The sequence below is a fragment of the Camellia sinensis genome, chromosome 9 (assembly GCF_055761805.1).
Source record: "Camellia sinensis isolate YWXY chromosome 9, ASM5576180v1, whole genome shotgun sequence".
NCBI lineage: Eukaryota > Viridiplantae > Streptophyta > Magnoliopsida > Ericales > Theaceae > Camellia > Camellia sinensis.
This window is the reverse complement of record NC_138969.1, coordinates 13904180-13927594: the sequence shown is the minus strand read 5'-3', so window position 1 is coordinate 13927594 and position 23415 is coordinate 13904180. Positions and strand designations below refer to the sequence as shown.

General features: G+C 38.2%; 1 pseudogene; it reads right to left on the bottom strand.

Annotated features, from left to right (window-relative positions):
* Positions 1 to 2936: 2936 nt before the first annotated feature.
* LOC145799249 (beta-amyrin 28-monooxygenase-like) lies at positions 2937 to 23383 on the bottom strand (annotated as a pseudogene).
* Between the last annotated feature and the right edge of the window lie 32 nt (positions 23384 to 23415).

Below are 23415 nucleotides of genomic sequence, written 5' to 3'. Positions count from 1 at the left end.
GATGTCAAGTTTGCCAGTCTATTTCTTATCTTTGTTTAAAATGTCAGTGGGTATTGTAAAATCACTTGATAAAATTCAGTCAAATTTTCTCTAGGAAAGATCTAAATTAAGGAGAAAAGTACATCTAGTTAGTTGGAAAGAGGTATGCTTGAGAAAGATTCAATGAGGGTTAGGGGTTAGGAATCTGAGGGAGGTAAATGATTGCCTACTTCTAAAGTGGTGGTGGAGGTATGGTAGGGAGGAGAATGCTTTGTGGAAACAAGTGTTGTGCAACAAGTATAGAGGGATTGGTGCCAGATGGAGTCCATTACCAGTGGTTTCAGGTATGATGTCTATTCTGTAGCAGGATGTCTTATCAGTGTATCTATCTAATCCTGGTTTGAGTGAATTATTTTTCAATAATGTGAAAACAGTTGTGGGTAATGGTAGAAGGATTCAGTTTTGGGTTGATGGATGGTTTAGCAATCAGAGTCTTAGTGAAGTCTTTCCCAGATTGTTTTCATTGTCAACTGAGAAAGGTGAGTCACTGCTGTATTTTGTCCAAAGGAAATGAGAGGGTCATGACTGGAAACTAGCTTTTAGAAGGCCTCTTTTTGCTTGGGAAAATGAGAAAGTGTCCAAGTTGAATGATTTTGCTGCATAATGCACCTACTATAAATGCTTTGGTTGAAGATTCTTGTCTTTGGTTAGCACACTCTTTTGTGTCTTTTACTGTGGCATTAGTGTGGAAAAAAGTGGAATCATCCCAAGGTCCTACAAAATCAATTACAAGGAGCATTTGGAGGAATATAGCTCCGCCCAAAGTGCAATTCCTGAGTTGGCTAGCTTGGAGAGGTAGGATTAAATCCTCAGCTTTCTTGCTTAGGATATGAGTGTTGAATCCAAATGCCAACTCACTGTGTGTTTTGCAAATCTGAAGTAGAGACCATGAATAATGTGCTACTACATTGTCATTCGATATGGTGAGTCTGGTCTGATATTGTTAATTGGTGGAATGTGAGTTGAATCATCCCTAGTTCAGTGGAGGAACTCCTACAATGGTGGTCAAGTATAAAACATAAGTTTCAAGTGAAGGAAATTTGGAAGGTAGTTCCTTTAGCAATGTTGTGGTCTGTGTGGAAAATCGGGAATAAGTGTTTGTTTAAAGTGGCAAATCTAGATTTTGCAGAATTGACTGAGTTGGTGAAGGTTAGATTTGCTTTATGGGCAAAATCAAATTTAAAAGAGTTGCAGTACTCAGAGCATGACATAGTATCTAATTTGAAGTAGGTATGCTATTGTGTATAGTTGGGAGTCAACATTGTTGTTGCTGTAGATATGGAGTGTAATGCTTGGCAGTTGTTGCTACAGAGCTGCTACTAGATGCTCAACCGGGATTGTATTCTGTTCTTGTCTTCTGCTGCTGATGCTGCCAGTTGTTGCTACTGATAATATTCTTGCCTACTGCTGCAGATATTCTGGTTTTTCTATTCTTGTCGTCTGTTACTGCTGCTATCAGTTGTTGTTACTAGCCGGAGTTTGCTGATCTGTTATGTGCTGCATTGTTGATATGTTTTGTGCTTCTCTGTTGTCTTTGGTTTTCTTTCTTGGTGTTTGCTTTCTTTGGGGGTGCTTAGCATATAATAGGATGGACTTTTTGGTGCCAACCTAGTTGGGATGATCTTGCCCATTGTGATGCTTTGTGCACCCTCCTCTCTTTATTGATGTTTTGATGTTTTTGTGTGTACATCTTGCACCTTTCATCGTCATCCATAAAGTTTCTGGCTTTTTTCTGCCGATTAAAAAAAAATTTCAAAATGGTTTCTATTGTCTAATTGGTTATGGAGCTAGTACGTCTCAAACCAAGTTAGGGCAAAAACAGAATAGGCAACTTCAATATGTATGGCGTTTTGGACGATGATGAGATTGGTCACTTGACAAAAAAACATGTGTGTTTTTTATTTAAAAAAAATGGCTTAGATTATTTCTTTGTTTGTTTTACATTTTTTTATGCCAGTAATGATAATGGAGTGAAGTTAACTGTTTCAATTCAAAAATATTTATAAAAACACAAATTATAAGTGATTGCGGATGTTTGCAAAACGTCATATAAATAGGATGACATTTATTAACATAGTTACATACATATGTCTGATATAATGATTTTTAAAAATATACAAAAACACAATTATATATATATATATATATATATTTTTTTCCTTTTGTATACTTTAAATTTGCCTTTATATATTTAAACTTGTTCATTATTAACCCAGCACAAATAGAAGCAAAATAGGGGTTACTTTTAAATGCACCTCCAATTTCTTTACACTCACCTTCTATAATATACAAGAGTGTTCCTTCATAAGGTTCAAGATCCAATATGTATATGGTGGGTGTAAAGAAAATAATTAATTAATGTATTTAAAGGCTTTAGCAAAAAAGTTTGTGATTTAATTTAAGATTCTTACAAATTTAAGAGAAAGTATCAATTGTGAGCTTTGTCTCAAACACACACATTTGACTTCTTGTGGAACGTATTGTTGAAACAAAACGACTATAGAGGCGCTTTTTTGAATTATCGCAACAAAAATTTTATAATAAAATTTTTACTTTTAAAAATAAAAAAATTTAAATCCTAAAAACCTTATCTATCATAGTGTTTGTGTGAATTAAGACCGCACAAATGTTATGGCATTGCTCATAGTATCAGGTGGATCAATGAAGTCCAAATTGAATAGCATAGAAAGTTTATCGCATACATGAATAAATACTAGAAAAGTCTTTTACGCATATAATTTTTATGCGTAAAATTCATACAAAATGAAATAATAGGAACATTTTTGAAATTTTGAATCACAATAATGTTTGTTTGACTCCAAACCAAAAAAATTATGAAAGATCACAATTATTGTGTGTGAAAATTTTATTTGTTTAACATTATTGAAAAAAAAAACCTAATGGGGGTGGAGCCGAATTGGAACTCCTTTTTCTAGCATTGGCACCATATCACCTAAAATCTTTTTCTTTGGAAAAAGTGCCTCCCATTTGTACTTCTTCACCACATTGTGGATGAACGTTTGCACAACTAAATGAGCATACTCTTTTCCAGGGCAAAGTCTAGGTCCACGTCCAAATGGTACATACGTGTATGGAGCCGGGGTTTCTCTGCCTTCGCACCTTGACGGATCAAATTTTTCTGGATCCCGAGAGTACTTAGAGTTCTTATTTGTTGTGTTAATTATCCAATATACCTACAAACGACACTCACAAATTAGTTGTGATAACTAAAGGAAAATTATTTAGCAGTTGAAAATTATATATTATCTTTTGTTCTAACCACTTATGATAAATCGACCACGGTAACAAAGTTGTTAGGAGTTTTCTTAAAATGGAAAAAGCAAAAGAAAAAAAAAGGCAACTACAAAAATAGTTATGCCTCACATATATATATATATATATATAATTTTAGAGAAAGAAAATTAAAAACCATAGGCTAAAGATGGTTGAAAAGTTGGGGACACTTGGCCATCTTAAACCTATACACCTACCTAACAACCAACAAGAAAAAACAAGACCCAAGATTCCACTCATTTGAAACCTATCTTCTTAACAAGATTAAAAGATAGGATTTCAAATCTCATTTTATTTTTATAAGCAATTAGAACTAAAGATGATGTAACAGTTCCACATCATTGAATAATGAGCTAGTCTGAAAAAAAAATATACAAAAGCTTCATTTCATATATGTTTACACACCTTCCAGCCCTTTGAAATTGTGTAACCAGCACATGTGAAGTCAGTTAAGACTTCTCTAACGGTCCCTTGTTGAGCTGGAACAACTCTTATCACTTCACACATTACATTCCATGAGTACTTTATTTTCGACATGTCATTCCAGTCTAACAATTCTCCTGTCTTTTTATATTTTGAGATATCCAATTGCTTTGCATTTCAAATATGTAAAAACACATAAATTAATTGTAACACGAAACTCGAACAACATGAGTATAGTCCGTAAAATTTTAGGAGATTGAACAATATTATTTTAAATTTGATTAATGTTTGGTTTTATATTTGTCAACCCAAATTCCATTATATGTATAATATAGTTGGTTCACTCTATTCACAAATTTATTATCAAAAAATTAATTTTATATGTATGTATACACATAAATAAGATTATTCTTTAACAATCAACTAAGATTATTCATAATACGATCAACCAAGATTATTCTTTCACATCACAAAATATATTTTTTGAATAATTTTGTATGTATATATACACATATAATTTAACTTAAATTTATGATTAGAAAAAAAAAATTCTTTTATCCCGTATATCGTACATGTCAACTGCTAAGTACCTTAATTACAATCCCAAAGAATTTTGGATTGTATAAACAAAAAAATTTACACACAGAAAAAAAAATAAAAAATAATAGTAACTTATAATTTTAAAAATGTCACAATCACATAATTCTTCATAGAAAATTATGTAACAAAGTCATTACCTAATAGGACCTTATTGTAGATGTCTGGACTTTCTCCCACAAACTTCATGAAGAAAGAAATGGTGACAGCCACATTGGCATAACCAGCCACCAACAAACCCATCATTTTATCAGCAATCTCAGCCTCACCTATACCCTTCCCAGTTGGATCACTCACAACAATCATATGAGACAGTATATCTTGCTTCATAGCTCCTCCACCGCCTACCATGGCGGCTCTCCTCTCCCTCACCACCTTCATTAGCTCCCTCCGAATAGCATCGGCAGCTTTGCTAGCGCGATAAAAGTTAGTGCCAGGAAAATTCACCATAATCGAATGCAACCCTAAGGTGACATCATTGAAATAGCGAACCAGCCTCACGATGCGATCTGGATTTTCCATCCCTGGAAAGATCTGACAAACGATCGACAAGGTCAGAGTCTTGGCCAGAGAGTAGACCTGCTAGAAAAATATTATGGAACAATTCAATATTATTCAACAAAATTATTAACACATACATAACATATGAAATAAGAATGCACATAAAATAACATAGTAAGAAAGTCGTCTGTAAAAATATTTGTAAAAACTCAATATATATCTCATGTACATGATTTTCTTGCATGTCATGTGAGTCTACAAAATTATTTTTTGACCAATTTATGTTTGTGTGAATTTTGTTTTCTTATTTTAGTCAACTTTTTTTTTTTTTTTTTATATGCATCTAATCTAAATGTATCTAAAAATAAATTAAATTTACTAGAATATAAAAATAAAATAAAAAAGTTAACTAAAAACAAACGAAAATCCAAACAAAAAATTGTTACAATTTTATTCAGATTTTTATTTGTTTCTAATGAACCTTTTCATATTTTTAGTCTTTTTTTTTTCATTTTTTTAGATGAATCTAATTTTGATGTATCTAAATAGAAGGGGGAAAAATAGATGATTAAAATATAAAATAAAAGGCAATAAAAACACGTCTAAAAATAGTTTGTGAAAAATCAAACCAAACTATATAGTTATAACGAATTAAATCTAATAATTATTGTAATATAAATATAATAGTAAAATTTAATTTTGTAACTTAAGAAGGTTTTAAAAACTAATAAATTTGTACCATCCAAAAAAAAACTAATAAATTTAGCCCCAACAATGAAATGATTAAATATGGAAAATTTTATTTTTTATTAAAATCTCTAACAAGACCTCCAATTCATCTCTGCCTTCCCAATGAGTCTTCAAGTGTTTCTATGAAATTGAGTCAATTATCCCCAAGTAACTTGACAATGCTTCAGGCTTGAAAAACCCAGGTGTCCGTATCACTTCTTTTACATCATCCGCGGCCACCGCTGCCACTACATGCAATGGTGGAACCGGCGGAGCCGCCGCTTGTTCAGGTTTTGTTGAGAGGAAAAGCTTTTGCTTTGAGTGAAGCATGAAACCAGTGAAGATTTTTCTCCCATTGGAGAAGAGAAACTTGTTTCCATTTGGGCCACATATGACTGTTGTTTTCTCTTTGAAAATCTTCGTCTTGAAGATCTCTTGAGAGTACTTTTTCATCCAATAGTTCACAAAATTTTCTAGCTTGCCAAATAGGAATTCGATGCTTTCGCCGATAATAGGCCATCCGAAGCTGCCCGGAGGCAGTTTGACATCGTTATTGGAGCGATATCGGAGAGAAAAAAATGGTGATGAGAATAGAGAGGAAAGCAAGAATGACATAGAGATACAGGAACTCCATAGATGAAGAGATATGATAGTGTTTTGGTGAAAAAATGAACTAGGAAGTAAAGGTGGTGTGTTTGAGTAGGTGTGATGACCGAGTGTGTCACTAGTTTCGCTTTCCCTTGTTTAACCTTGGATTTACCCTAATAGAGTGTCGGGTTAAATTGGAGCCATGTTGAATGTTTGGGGTTTGTGTTGTCCGGAGGGTTTTCCTCAATGTAACACTACAAGAATTTTCACTTTTGGCAACTAAAAAGCCAAAAGTCATTTTTTAGTCGCCTATAGGCTTTAGCGACTAAATTTTTTGGTCGGAAAATTAGTAGCTGAAGAGTAGTCGGGAAATGTCACGCCCTCAGAATTAACCCATTATATATATATCATTGACATGCATTATTTAAAGAAAACACTTTAATAATTCATTATCATATCCATCAGAGTCTTACTAAACAAAGCATTACATGCAACATCAAGTAAATGCCCTACCGGCTTACATCCTTCCAAGCCAACACTTGGACACAAAAGTATGAGTTCTAACTCAAATATAAATAAAGCCCTAGGCTTGAGTGTTTACATGTACTAACAATGAAAAACAAATAACTAAAACTAGTCTTCAAAATCCAAGTCCTTCCAATCTAAGTCCTTGGAGGTAGCTTATCCCCTGAACTTGAAAATGATGTTCCCATAAAGGGTGAGCCACAGCCCAGTAGAAATATACTAAACCAAATATAAGCAATGAATAAAGCAATAGCATTCAATAGATGGTTAACCAAGATAATCAATTACATCATTATCCAGTCTCATGACACTATTGTCAATGACACGTTCCACTTTCCAACATTAACAGTATGGCTCAGAACCTGGCCAAACTTACAACAGTGAATTTTATATATCATATTCACATTCTTCCAATGTCAACAAACAAATGAGACTCAAGCTCAAATCAAAACACTTCATACTTCCAGTTTGATACACATTTTAGTGCTGTATCAATAAAAACACTTCAATATAAATAAGCACACATAAAAGTGATGCTAATGGAGTCCATCCCCTATCTCCTCCCAAACAAAATCCAGTTTAGAGGTCCATCCCCTATCTTCCCCTAAACCGTGGAGTGCATCCCCTATCTCCTCCCACACAAAACAATGTATGTAAACACATAACATATAACACACAATCAATACACATAATGTCTGTATTAATTCAGCAGTCAAAATAAATGATTCAATCAATGTGATTAGTTTCAGTTATCCCTAATCCACATGCAATGTCTACAACAATCACGACTATCCTCCACCGATAGCCCAAAACAGTTATTTCTAGGTTTGGAAATAAATATATCAACAATTCAATAGGCGAGTGATTTGAATTATCCAACTACACCATTTAATCAATGAATTCCTCAATTTCATGAATTTAACCAAATTCCCCAATTCCCTTAAATTAATTATACAAATTAATTAATTAATACAACTAGGGTTTTTCCCAAAATTATCAAAGTAACCCCAACATATCAATATACCAAAACTTAGAACAAAACCTATAAAATGGAGTAGGAAATCCCTACCTCGAAGAAAACAACCCAAATGGAGAAGACAGAGATGAATACCCAAATACCAATGTGTTCCAAATCGCCAAATGTTCAGATTAAATGAAAGCCCTCGACTCCCTCTATCTTTTTAATAAAGCAACTAGGGTAAAAACACACTCTAAATAGATCAAACCTAAGAGAGAAGGTGAGTAGGGAGAGAGAGAAGTCGGACCTCGGGTTTGGAATCAAAAAGAAGATGAAAAAGACTGATCAAAACCCGCTGCTGCGTATATAAACTGGACAGTCTCGCTCGAGCGAAGACTTGGTCGCTCGAGCGACCAGACACAGAAAAGCTACGCTCGAGCCAAGGAAGCCTTGCTTGAGCCAACAACCAAAAGCTCGCTCGAGCGAAAGAGAACTCGATCGAGCGAAGAACTCAAACCCTCAGGTCTGTAACCAGACACACGCTCGAGCGAAGGAACTATCGCTCAAGCGAAGAACGAACTAACTCGCTCGAGAGAAGAAAAGCTCGCTCGAGCCAAGAATGCAAAGCTACAGGTCCATACTGGATGCAATCTCTCGCTCAAGCGACCAAACCCCAGCTCGAGCGAAGAACCAAAAACAACAGCTCGCTCGAGCGACCAACGCCTCGCTCGAGCGAAGAACCAAAATTCTGGACAGCAACACTTGGTTTCTAAACCCAACCAACCTGAAACAAACCTGCCCACACATCCTATAACTCCAAATAAGAAAATATGGGACAACAACAACAATTATATAATGACAGAATCTACGGAACCTAAGTCCGGATACAATAATCAAATGGGAAAAGACCGGGGTCGCTATAACCTCTCCCCCTTAAAAGAATTTCGTCCCCAAAATTAAGCATAAGTTTGTAAACAAAAACAAGTTTTTCTCAATTCTCGAAGATATTAAATAACAACAATAAAAATCTTGACCCAATACTGGTCACTTCATCTCTTTATCAAGGGGTATCTCACAATATATAAAACAACATATATCTCAACCTGTATCATTATTATGCATTATTCCTTTCAATGTTAACAATTCCCATATCATATTCAATCGCATGATATATACAACACATTCAACAATGTACTCAACAGATGCAATGTTACACTAAACTTCTATGATGAAGCAAGTTTCAAGATACACCCATTTACTAAAACATACTCAACGTTTTATAACTTAAGACATATGTAAGGCTCTTAAGTTCAACAATATTACAAAATCTAAATACAAGATTACAAATCGATAAACATGTCCGGGTATTTTTCGCGGACTTCCAACTCACGTTCCCAAGTGGCTTCCTCCACTCCGTGATGTTTCCACAAAACTTTGACCAAAAGGATGGTTTTGCCTCGCAAAACTTGATCCCGCCTATCCAAGACCCGAACCGGTCTCTCCTCATACGAGACATCCTCATCAACCACTAAATCAGTCCAATCCAACACATGTGATGGATCCGGCTCATATTTCCGAAGCATACTCACATGAAACACGTCATGTACTCCGGACAGTTGCGGCGGTAAAGCTAAGCGATAAGCAGCCTCGCCAATCCTCTCAAGGATCTCAAACGGACCAATGAACCGAGGGGACAACTTCCCACTCTTCCCAAACCTCATTAATCCCCGCCTAGGTGACATCTTCAGAAAGACATGATCACCCACCTCAAACACCAAAGGTCTCCTCCTATGGTCGGCATAAGATTTCTGACGACTCTGTGCTGTAATAAGCCTCTTACGGATAAGCTCAACTTTCTCCATCGTTTCCCTCACCAACTTCGGACCCAACAGAGGTGCATCACCCACCTCGGCCCAACAAACAGGAGATCTACACGGTCGGCCATACAAGGCCTCAAATGGTGCCATACCGATACTAGACTGGAAACTGTTGTTGTAGGCAAACTCCACCAACGGCAAGTGCCTCGCCCATGACCCACTAAAGTCTAGAACACAACCCCACAACATATCCTCAAGGATCTGAATAGTACGCTCGGACTGCCCGTCAGTCTGAGGATGATAAGCCGTGCTAAAGGTCAACTTAGTGCCTAAGGCACTCTGCAAACTTTGCCACAACCTGGCAGTAAAACGAGGATCTCTATGTGAGACGATCGTCACTGGAACCCCGTGTAACCTCACTATGTCCCGAATGTACAAGTCGACAAGATGATTGACTGAATCTCTCACGCGCATAGGAACGAAGTGCGCCGACTTAGTCAACCGGTCTACAACCACCCAAATAGCATCACTACCCCGCTGAGTCCTCGGAAGACCCACAACGAAGTCCATAGTGACATGTTCCCACTTCCACTCGGCAATAGGCAAGGGTTGCAACAAACCCGCCGGCCTCTGATGTTCGGCCTTCACTTGCTGACAAGTAAGGCACTTAGATACGAAAGCTGCCACATCTCTCTTCATACCCCGCCACCAGAACTGGCGACCCAAATCCCGATACATCTTAGTGCCTCCCGGATGCACTGCAAGGCGTGAATGATGGAACTCTCGGAGTACCTCCGCTCGGCAAGACTCCGGCACAAACAGACGGTCTCGGTATCTCACACTGAGGTCGGGATACACCGTCAAACCTTTCTCAACCTTCCCACTGGAAATCTTCTCACGGAGGGGTTCTACCTCAAGGTCACCCCCCTGAGCCGCTAACACTCGAGTCACAAGTGTAGGCTGTGCAACAACAGAAAACAAGGCCGCAGCCTCAACAGATTCGCCCAGAAGGAAATTAAACTCCCCAAGTGCACCCAACATCTCCCATTCTCGGATGGCTATACTAGCTATGTCACCAACAGGTTTCCTGCTAAGGGCATCGGCCACCACATTGGCCTTTCCCGGATGATAATGCAACTCAAAGTCATAATCCTCTATGAACTCCATCCACCTCCTCTGCCTCAAGTTCAAGTCTTTCTGTGTAAACAAATATTTCAGACTCTTATGATCCGAGAATACCTCGAATCTCTCACCACAAAGATAATGCCTCCAAATCTTCAAGGCAAAAATCACAGCTGCTAACTCTAGATCATGCGTAGGGTAATTCTGATCGTGAATTTTCAACTGACGTGAGCCATAGGCAACTACTTTCCCTTCTTGCATTAACACACAACCCAGACCCTCTCGTGAGGCGTCACAATAGACTGTATAACCCAACCCTCTCTCTGGAATAATCAATACTGGAGCGGTGGTCAGTCTAACTTTCAACTCATGGAACGACTTTTCACAAGTCTCACTCCATACAAATTTGACTCCCTTCCGAGTCAACCTAGTCAAAGGCGAAGCTAATCTGGAGAAATCTTTCACAAACCGGCGATAATACCCAGCTAACCCCAGAAAACTGCGGATCTCAAACACACTCTTAGGCTGTGCCCAATCTTGCACTGCCTCAGTCTTGGATGTATCAACAGACACTCCTTCCCCAGAAACTACATGGCCTAAAAACTTGACCTTTTCTAGCCAGAATTCACACTTCCCAAACTTAGCATAAAGCTTATGGGCTCTAAGTAACTCAAGCACCACTCTCAAGTGTTCCTTGTGCTTCTCCTCAGAAGGTGAATAGATAAGGATGTCGTCCACGAATACGACTACAAAACGATCTAAAAATTCCCGGAATATCCGGTTCATCAAATCCATAAAAACTACTGGTGCATTGGTGAGCCCAAATGGCATCACCAGAAACTCATAGTGGCCATACCGCGTACGGAATGCCGTCTTTGGAATATCCTCCTCCCTGACTCTTAACTGATGATAACCCGATCTCAAATCTATCTTCGAGAAACAACGGGAACACTTCAACTGATCGAACAGATCATCTATACGAGGCATAGGGTACTTATTCTTAACCGTAGCCCGATTTAACTTCCGATAATCTATACAAAGTCTCAAAGCACCACCTTTCTTTTTAACAAAGAGAGCCGGTGCTCCCCACAGTGAAACACTAGGACGTATAAAGCCCTTATCTAGCAACTCCTGGAGCTGAATCTTCAACTCAACTAACTCGGCTGGGGCAAAACGATAAGGAGCCATAGAAATCGGCGCCGTGCCGGGCACTAGGTCAATAGAGAATTCAATCTCCCGATGTGGTGGCAAACCAACAAGATCCTCGGGAAAGACGTCCGAGTACTCACAAACCACCCCTGGCAACACAATCTGAGTCTCATCATCCTCACTAATCGAAAGGTTAGCAAGTAGACCACTAAGCTCACTCCGTCCTCGCGAAACATACCCCGGTGGCAACACATTACCAACCCGGTCCCCCAGAAAATGAAAATACTCTCCGCTCACGGTACAACAAGTGACCCTCTGGCGGTAGCAATCAATAACTGCCCGGTATGACGATAACCAGTCCATACCCAAAAAAACATCGAAGCCCCTCATAGGCATAACGACAAAGGAAAATGGGATTCTATGGTAATCAACCTCTATATCACAACCCCTAACACCTTGTTTCAAAATCAATTCACCCCCAAGAGGTGACACTACACATATAGGAGATGCTAACTGTGCTAACTCCAACTCCAAAACAGATGCAAATGCAGCAAACACAAAGGAATGGGATGCACCCGTATCAATCAAAACATTAGCAACCGAGTTGCAAAACAAGAAGGTACCTCTCACAACTGATGGTGCCGACACAAGATCCTGCGCGGTAACAGTATACACGCGCCCAGACGACCTCTGATCAACCTGCTCACCCCTAGGAGCATAAGATTGCTGTACCGACTGGGACGATGAATCCCCCTGATTGGCCCTCGAGGCCTGACCCGACTGAGCTGGCTGCTGACCCTGAATCTGCCTCAAACCAGATGCACCAGGTGTGCCACCCAACTGCGGGCAATACCACTTCATATGCCCTGGCTGACCACATTGATAACACGACAGTGGCTGGCCTCTACCCTGACTGTGGCTCTGAGATCGAGCCGAAGATGATGCTGCTCTCTGCACTCCTCCCCTCTGAGGACAAACTGGAGACTTGTGGCCCAGCTGGCCACACTTGAAGCTGGTAATGTCTCCCTGACTGCCTTTCCCTGAACTAGCACTCGGCACAGGAAAAGTCGATCTAGAAAAGCTACCCTGAGACTGTTGAGGATTAAAACCCTTCTGTCTCCTACCATCACTCTGACCATCCTGACTCCTCTTGGAGCCCTTCTGTCCTTCCTCCTCCTCCTGCATCATGATTTCCATGTGGGCTGCAGCATCAACCATACGCCCATAATCCCGAATCATAGTTCCCCCAACTCTCAGCTTGAGGCCACGCCTCAACTTCTTCTCAAACTCAATACAACGGCGTTCCTCAGACGCCACCAACTCAGGTGTAAACCTGGACAAACTAGTAAATGCAGCCTCAAACTCGGCCACTGAAGAACTCGACTGCTTAAGCTGACAAAACTGGTCTCGCAGCTTCTCCCTGACTGCTGGAGATAAGAACTTCTCCTGGAAAGCATTCACAAAAGCCTCCCACGTACCTCCTATACGACCTTTAGCAAACTTCCACCACTGACCCGCATCCCCCTTCAACTGGAAAGATGCCAAGGTCACTTTCAACCCCTCGTCTTCGATGCCAAGCATCTCAAACGTCTTCGTTGTCTGTTCGAGCCATTCATCTGCCTTAAGCGGCTCTTTAGGATCACCCACAAATTCATCCGGATTAGACCGGAAGAACTCCCTCTTCAGAAAGGAAGGTCCTGCGTCTGCAGCAACATCCCGAGCTTGATTCTCTGCTCTGAGAATGCCTACTGACTCCCTGAATGCCCCTGCTATCTCTCGAGCTAAAGCGCCCATAGCCTGCTGGCCTACTGGCTCGGCCACATTGGCCTGGCCAATACCCTCCTGAACTGCCGGAATCTCCTCTGGCACAGGCACCTCCTGCCTACCCGGCCTACCACGCCTACCGCGTCCTCGTCCTCGTCATGACATCCTAATAAAGGAAACAAAGACGTTAGCACATTAATAAATGTGCCGAAACTAAACACTCGCGTCCTAATGCATTGGACAACAATAATTCATTCCACGTAAGCACATAATCACATAAGCACCTACGAATTACATTCCCAGATAATGATAGTCCCAATGCGTTACTATAGTTCCGGTTGGAAGCAGCAGTGATCAAGTGCCTTTCCAACAAGACTACTAGAAACTCAAGGGTCCAATCAACATCCTAGAAACTACATTCCATACCCGCATAATCACATAAACATGTTATCACATAAGCATATAATATTACACTAAGTCTCTATCAAACGAGACGAACCCAATGTGATACTAATCACTTCCCACGCACCCAAAGTATTCAAACCCGGTACGCTCTGATACCAAGTTGTCACGCCCTCAGAATTAACCCATTATATATATATCATTGACATGCATTATTTAAAGAAAACACTTTAATAATTCATTATCATATCCATCAGAGTCTTACTAAACAAAGCATTACATGCAACATCAAGTAAATGCCCTACCGGCTTACATCTTTCCAAGCCAACACTTGGACACAAAAGTATGAGTTCTAACTCAAATATAAATAAAGCCCTAGGCTTGAGTGTTTACATGTACTAACAATGAAAAATAAATAACTAAAAATAGTCTTCAAAATCCAAGTCCTTCCAAGCTAAGTCCTTGGAGGTAGCTTATCCCCTGAACCTGAAAATGATGTTCCCATAAAGGGTGAGCCACAGCCCAGTAGAAATACACTAAACCAAATATAAACAATGAATAAAGCAATAGCATTCAATAGATGGTTAACCAAGATAATCAATTACATCATTATCCAGTCTCATTATCCAAACTTACAACAGTGAATTTTATATATCATATTCACATTCTTCCAATGTCAACAAACAAATGAGACTCAAGCTCAAATCAAAACACTTCATACTTCCAGCTTGATACACATTTTAGTGCTGTATCAATAAAAACACTTCAATATAAATAAGCACACATAAAAGTGATGCTAATGGAGTCCATCCCCTATCTCCTCCCAAACAAAATCCGGTTTAGAGGTCCATCCCCTACCTTCCCCTTAACCGTGGAGTGCATCCCCTATCTCCTCTCACACAAAACAATGTATGTAAACACATAACATATAACACACAATCAATACACATAATGTCTGTATTAATTCAGCAGTCAAAATGAATGACTCAATCAATGTGATTAGTTTCAGTTATCCCTAATCCACATGCAATGTCTACAACAATCACGACTATCCTCCATCGATAGCCCAAAACTGTTATTTCTAGGTTTGGAAATAAATATATCAACAATTCAATAGGCGAGTGATTTAAATTATCCAACTACACCATTTAATCAATGAATTCCTCAATTTCATGAATTTAACCAAATTCCCCAATTCCCTTAAATTAATTATACAAATTAATTAATTAATACAACTAGGGTTTTTCCCAAAATTATCAAAGTAACCCCAACATATCAATATACCAAAACTTAGAACAAAACCTATAAAATGGAGTAGGAAATCCCTACCTCGAAGAAAACAACCCAAATGGAGAAGACAAAGATGAATACCCAAATACCAATGTGTTCCAAATCGCCAAATGTTCAGATTAAATGAAAGCCCTCGACTCCCTCTATCTTTTTAATAAAGCAACTAGGGTAAAAACACACTCTAAATAGATCAAACCTAAGAGAGAAGGTGAGTAGGGAGAGAGAGAAGTCGGACCTAGGGTTTGGAATAAAAAAGAAGATGAAAAAGACTGATCAAAACCCGCTGCTGCGTATATAAACTGGACAGTCTCACTCGAGCGAAGACTTGGTCGCTCGAGCGACCAGACACAGAAAAGCTACGCTCGAGCCAAGGAAGCCTTGCTCGAGCCAACAACCAAAAGCTCGCTCGAGCGAAAGAGAACTCGATCGAGCGAAGAACTCAAACCCTCAGGTCTGTAACCAGACTCGAGCGAGACACACGCTCGAGCGAAGGAATAATACATTTTTGCCAACCAATTGTTTTGTCGCCAAAAGCCAATGATTTAGTCGCGGAAAAATTTTTAGCTACTAAATTTTTTAGTCGCCTAAAGCAAATGCTAGTGTTTTGGCTGCTAAAATTTTAGTCGCCTAAAGTCAATCTTTTTTGGCTACTAAATTTTTAGTCGGCAAATAGTATTTCTTTTGGCTTCTAAAAATTTAGTCGCCTAAACTTCCAAATTTTTGGCTACTAAAAATTTAGTCAGCAAAAGTATTTTTATTCTTCAGCTTTTGTTTTTATCTACAAAATATTTTAGTCACCAAATGTTTGATTTTCTTTTGGCTACAAAACTTTTAGTAGCCAAAGGTTTGGTTTTCTTTTGGCTACAAAACATTTAGTAGCCAAATGGTTGTTTTTCTTTTAGCTACAAAAAATTTAGTAGCCAAATGTTTGATTTTCTTTTGGCTACAAAACTTTTAGTAGCCAAACGTTTGTTTTTTTTTTTCCCTTTTTTTTTTGGCTACAAAACGTTTAGTCGGCAAAAACATGATATTATGTTTCATTGCAAATATTATAATGTGTCCATAACCTGTCTGTATTCCATGCAACCTGTAATACGTATATAAATAAAATGATACGTAAACTATCAATCATTCCACAATCTGCATCCGTATACAAAAAATAAATTACTTTAACTGTTCAAGTACATACAAACCAACTATTGTCCAAACTAAAATAATAATTCCATACAAAATATAGAATCATAGAAAAAGTAAATCCCTCCATATACAAAAACTACATTTACTATACCATGTGAAATGACAATTTGGCATGGTACAAATTACCATCGTGATCTGTACCACGACAAAAGGTAATGTATGTACCAAGCCAAAAGTACACTATGTACCACGACAAAAAATCATATATCTGTACGGCAACAAAAGGTGATCTATCTACCATGCCAGTAATTATCTGTTGGCTGCCAAAAGTTTTCTGTATCAGTAATAGTTAATTGCACAAAAGCCGGAGACGGCAAAAGTATTATATTACTTCTATACAAAAGTACAATTTCTTCTCCATACACCAAAATATCTCTGGAAGTCCACGCAACAAAGTCATCTACAAAAAACAAAAAAAACATTAGAATTGGACCCAAAAATGCCCAACTTCATGAACGAATTTGGCAACAAGTGACAAATAAAAATAAGTGAGAAGCAACCTTCCATGATGAATCAATTATCAGTCATTCTACAGTCTTTCTAAAGTCTTTTGTTACAAGGAACATTGTTAAATGCAGAACAATCATTACTAAATCTTCCATTAGTAACATAAAGCTAATGTAACAATCTTCTATTTGTATGCAACTTGTATCCAAATTCTGCGGCTAAACCAATATCAAATTCCAATGTGAATAGAAAGTATTCGTTTTACCAACTTCCTCATTATTTGTTTACAAAAGGCACTTGAATCATTAGATTGGATATAAAACCATCACTGCCTATTAATGTATGTCAGTGCTATTTCAGAAAGGATATTAGAACATGTGATAAAAATAATAACAAAAATAAATTTCAATCATAAAAGGAAATATGTAGAAATGTATGTTGAGATAGCTATAAATGGTTCATCAAAGAAAGAATACTTGACATCTAATGACGCACATGGACTTAGAAACACCATCAGCATGTTTCCTACTTGTATGAAAGCTTAAATATAATATAACACACGTGTGTACGTTCAAAAAATTAGCAAGTTTATAACAAGGCATAAACTGAGTTCATATTGGTTTCTGAATATTTTTCCCATAATTTTCCATTACTATACATCTCCAATATATTCCTTCAGTTGTTACAAGTCCTATTTGTAATAGGGAAGCTGCCCGTGAGAGTCAGACGGAGGTTCAGGGGCTGTTTTGAAGTTTTGCCCCCGAAACGCCATTTTTCGACTAAGTTTTGGGCGTATACGGCTCTAAATCCCAACCTACGGGTCCGAATAACATTCCGTCATTTGTCACAAGTCATATTTGGCATGTGGAAGCTGTTCGTGTCGGCCACACGGCCATTCAAGGGCTGTTTTGAATTTTCACCCCCGAAACGCCATTTTCTGACTAAGTTTTGGGTGTATTCGTCTCTAAATCCCAACCTACGGGTCCGAATAACATTCTGTCAGTTGTCAAAAGTCCTATTTGGTATGGGGAAGGTGTTCATGTCAGCCACACGGCGATTCGGGGGATGTTTTCAATTTTTGCCCCCGAAATGCCCTTTTTCGACTAAGTTTTGGGCGTATTCGGCTCTAAATCCCAACATATGGGTCCGAAAACATTCTGTTAGTTGTAACAATTCATATTTGGCATGGGAAAGCTATTTGTGTTGGCCACATGATGGTTCAGGCGCTGTTTTGAATTTTCGCCCCCAAAACGCCCTTTGTCGACTAAGTTTTGGGCGTATTCGGCACTAAATCACAACCTATGGGTCTGAATAACATTCCGTCAGTTGTCACACGTCCTATTTGGCATGGGAAAGCTGCCCGTGTCAGCCACACGGCGGTTCAGGGGTTGTTTTGAATTTTTGCCCCCCGAAACGCTCTTTTTCGACTAAGTTTTGGCTGTATTCGGCTCTAAATCCCAACCTACGGGTCCGAATAACATTCCGTCATTTGTCACAAGTCATATTTGGCATGGGCAAGCTGTTCGTGTTGGCCACATGGCGGTTCAAGGGCTGTTTTGAATTTTCACCCCCGAAACGCCCTTTTTCGACCAAGGTTTGGCGTATTCGTCTCTGAATGCCAACCTACGGGTCTGAATAACATTCTGTCAGCTGTTACACGTCCTATTTGGAATGGGAAAGCTGCCCGTGTCGGCCACACGGCGGCTCAGGGGCTATTTTGAATTTTCGCCCCCGAAACACCCTTTTTTGACTAAGTTTTTGGCGTATTTAGCTCTAAATCCCAACATATGGGTCCAAATAACATTTTGTCAGTTGTAACAAGCCATATTTGGCATAAGGAAGCTGTTTGTGTTGGCCACACGGCCGTTCGGGGGCTGTTTTGAATTTTCGCCCCCAAAACGCCTTTTGTCGACTAAGTTTTGGGCGTATTCGGCTCTAAATCCCAACCTATGGGTTCGAATAACATTCTGTTAGTTGTCACACATCCAATTTGGCATGGGAAAGCTACTCGTGTTGGCCACACGGCGGTTCAGGGGCTGTTTTGAATTTTTACCCCGAAACGCCCTTTTTCGACTAAGTTTAGGGCGCATTCGGCTATAAATCTCAACCTACGGGTCCAAATAACATTCCGTCAGTTGTGACAAGTCATATTTGGCATGGGGAAGCTGTTCGTGTCAGCCACACAGCGGTTCAAGGGCTGCTTTGAATTTTTGCCCCCGAAACGCCCTTTTTCAACTAAGTTTTGGGCGTATTCGGCTCTAACTCCCAACCTACGGGTCTGAATAACATTCCGTCACAAGCCAAATTTGGCATGGGGAAGCTGTTCGTGTCAGCTACGTGGTGGTTCAAGGGCTGTTTTGAATTTTCACCCTCGAAATGCCCTTTGTGAGAGTAAGTCTTACTATATTATTCTCAGGGGAAGACCACATCATAGATCATGCATTTAGCATATTGTTCTGGTGCACAACATGGAAACATCATGTTGTGATCATAAGGATATGACAGAGTCACCCAAGAGAAACTCTAGAAGATATTTGACTAATTGACTAGTACCGATGTACCATCTAATGTTTTCATTTATAAGGAACAACTATTTTCTTAATTCACCAACGGGTTATGAAATTTTAGTAGGACAATTTTGTTATAAAAATGGGCCACTGTATTGCTTAAGTTTCCAAGACATGAACTAAAGGATGGCCCATCTCTTTATATTGGATTGAAAGACGGGTATGTTTGATACTTTTTGGCAACAAAAAGGTCATCTACTGTGGCATAGTAACTGTACAATAGTGCCACCATGTCTAGAGTGGTAGATCCAAGCAAGTTACAACTTTTACAGTTTAACCTCAACTGAATTGAAATTTGTCACAAGGAAGCAGCAATAGGGTCTCCACTTAAAACTGCAATGTAGTCATGTATAGAGTCAAAAGACAGCTGCAATATGCAGCAAGTTTCTGAGATTTCTTCCTCAACAGTTACAGAACACAAAATATCTAGGGGCTATGCAAGGCAAATTCAAATAACTCCTAATAATCCTCAAATGAGGCCCTAAAATAAAATTAATAATGGTTTAGAGTTGCTATTACCTGCACAATTTTCTTTCTACAATATGGTACATTCTTCCAGGTGCATAGAGTCTTCTAAAATCTCTAAGCTTCCTACCTTCGGGTATAAAGGTACCCCAAAAGCAAACCACAAATAATAAGCAGGGCAAGCTATCCAAAGCATTAAGGCCTGGTTTAAGAGATAATAATAACAATTCACTCCTCTACAAGGTAGAAAACCAAAAAGTAAACAACAGATTCAAAGGCTTCATAAAGTTTATGAGTCATCATATCAAAAGAATGCAACTCACCAGAAGATCGATTTAAATATATCTTCCAAGGGGGTTGGTGTCCTTGGTAAGAAATCACCCAAGAAACATTAAATGGAGGTAGCATGGTTAGTTCAATAAATTGGAGCAACTACACAAAAGTTAGATGCATAATATGACCAAAAAGGGTCTGCATGATTTCCAAACATATGGGCAAGGAAATGTCATATGGTAGCAGAGTCTCAGGTAGAATGAAAATTTAACAAAGAGAAAAGGACATATGATAGACAGAAATCAGGGAAACCATTGTCTGCAGCACTAAATCTGCAAGGAGCTACAATCCATACAAACAGTTATTTTCCATACTCGTTAGACTAAAATATGTATATCTCAATAATCATATGGCTTATTCCCATTGAAACATCAATCTTGCGTCATTCCCATCTTGAAATCAACATCTGGAAAAGAATTAATACAGCTCTAATACGTCCTGATTAATGGATACAAGCAATATTCAATACGTTTAGCCATCTGATATGCCTCCTCTCTATATCTCTAATAGGTCCTAATGAATAAATGCATATGTTATAACAAAAAATTGAGAGTTTGATGATTTAACACAAATATGAGACAAATTACTGATGATCAATTCAACCAATTAAAGTCATTTGGTGATATTGAACGCACAAGCAATGCTAGCAACAGTTGACTCCACCAGTCTTGTTCTGATTGTTGCATTACACACCTACACAACTAACCCATTTAAAAAGAGGTGAAGTTGAATTGAGAAGTGTTGTTGGTTATCAAATATCAAAGAAATGATGTTTGAAAAGAGCAACTCTGTTAGTAACATTAGGCTGAATTAATGTGTAGAGCCATTGCCTACCATTTAGGTCAGCTCATCCTCTCAAACTAATCATTTAATCTACAATCTTCTTTTAGGGCATTTTCGGCTCTAACTCCCTACTTACGGGTCCGAATCACATTCCGTTAGTTCTCACAAGTCCTATTTGTCATGGGGAAAATGTCTGTGTGAGTAACACGGTGGTTCGGGGGCTGTTTTGATATGGACAATTAATTTTTATCTGAGATCATAATTATATTTGTTTTTGTTTCTCTAAGCAATCACGCTAAAGACATATCCCACTGAGCTCTCCCTCATTGCTTGGATATGCCTATTATAGTGGCGCTTATAATGGAGAGGGGAAATGCTAGCGTCTGGTCTATAAGCTGGGACACCAAACTCCTGACAGCTCTTTATAGTGTAAGGAGACTAAATGGGAAAACAAAATTTTCTTTCTTAATGTTAACCAGAGATAAGAAAATCAAATATATGCAGTACATTAATGACTGTTTTTCACTAAATTCCAACTTTATTGTAGCCATATTCTCTAAATCAACCCAACTCCCTCCTAGAGGCCCCTAATTCATAGCAGTCCCATCAAAGCTTCTGTTCACTTCAATATGAATTGATGTTTCTTCACAAAACTACAACATGAATTAGACCTTTCTAGGAAAAAAAAAAATTCTGAAACTACTATACACAAGGATATAAAATAGAGGATTTGTTCTCATGACATGGGAGAACCAGCTTTTTCCAAAAATGGTAAATATTCTACAGCTCTTTGTTTGAAAATGTATATAGGCAGGGCATAGTTTCCTCGGGACTCATTTATTACATTCAAGGAGTAATAATGGAGATGGAATTTCAAGATAAGCAAACGACCAAACAGCACCAGCTAAGAAAACAATGGATCAAGATAACAATGGACATAGAATTTCATGTCATGAGATCATCACCATCAATGCATCTAACAAAGGAACCATGACCATAGAGGTACAAAAGTATGATAAAGAAAACCAGACAATAGCCTAGCTTATGTGTTTTCTGAAGTTAACAAGTTTAGACAATTCACGGCTATAAAAACAGTATTAGACCTCATTTTCTGAAGCATCTTCCTTTTGAAGAAGTTGTTTTTTAATAGTATGATGCTGACCATAAGGGCCAAAGAAGAAGAAAAAGAAAAATTTGAAGATTTAGTCCACTTTCAAAACTAGTTCAACCATGAAGCTTAATAGATTTGAAGAGTTTATAAAAAGTTATATTTATACTGTCACGCCTCGAATTTTAATTACACGAAAACATTACCAAAGCCTGCAAATTTAGGTCCATATTTATTTTTCCTTCTACATACACAAATATCTATTACACTTGAGTAACAGAAATACGATAATACATGTTCTCTCTCACAATGTATACAACAACAATAATACATGCCAATGTTTCTGCTGCGAAGCTACAAATAAATGAATACAAATACAAATCCACTTCTTTTACAACTACCATGATGTTATACAAATGACTCAAGAACTCCGTACATCTTCAATCAAATAATCCAAACATTCTTCCTTTAAAAAGATATAACAACAACGGGGTGAGCACTAATGCCTAGTAAGAATCTCACAGTTCTAAATCAATAACTAACACACAAATAAAAATGATCATGCATGCTGGGTGATACCATATAGTAGGGTGACATTTCATAATCTCAAAATATCATAAGTAAGGTATCTTTTTCTCAAAAACAATTTAAACACTTGTAAGAAAAACCTTCAGCCATTAAAAATCATCCCTTAACTTTAGAAAAACCATAGATCCTTGTGAAACAACCGTATTTAAGAAACAACATCATTTAAAGGTTAATAACCCATTTCCCAAAATATTTCTCATTTAACTTCCATTTTTAATGTTCCTCTTTTCCTTTCATTCTACTCTTTTACTCTTCATTTTTAACTTAAAACCCCATAACTTCAAGTTCAAGTTCCTTTTGATTTGCCAACAATTCTCCTATACTCAATTCACCCCGTTAATTACACCCGCAAAGTTTCATTTCAAGATAACACAATGTTAATAAACCCTTCCAAGCCAATCTTTTATTTAATTAAGGAACAACTCTCACAATTTACTTTTATTAACACAACTACTTCGTTAAGTTTATCATCCTAATCTATAATCCTCATATCTATTTTTTTGGTTCCCATTATTTACAAATAATGCCCATGCACATTTCCTCTTTAAACCAAATTATACATCAATATGAAATTTCACAAATTCATCACAAGCAACAAAAAAAACATCATCAACTCAACTTACCTCTCAAAGCATAGCTCAACACAACCCACCTTTTGCCGGCTTACTACGGCGGGATGTGAACTCCCAAAAACCATTTTCGAAAACCAACCATTCTTTTAAAATAAAT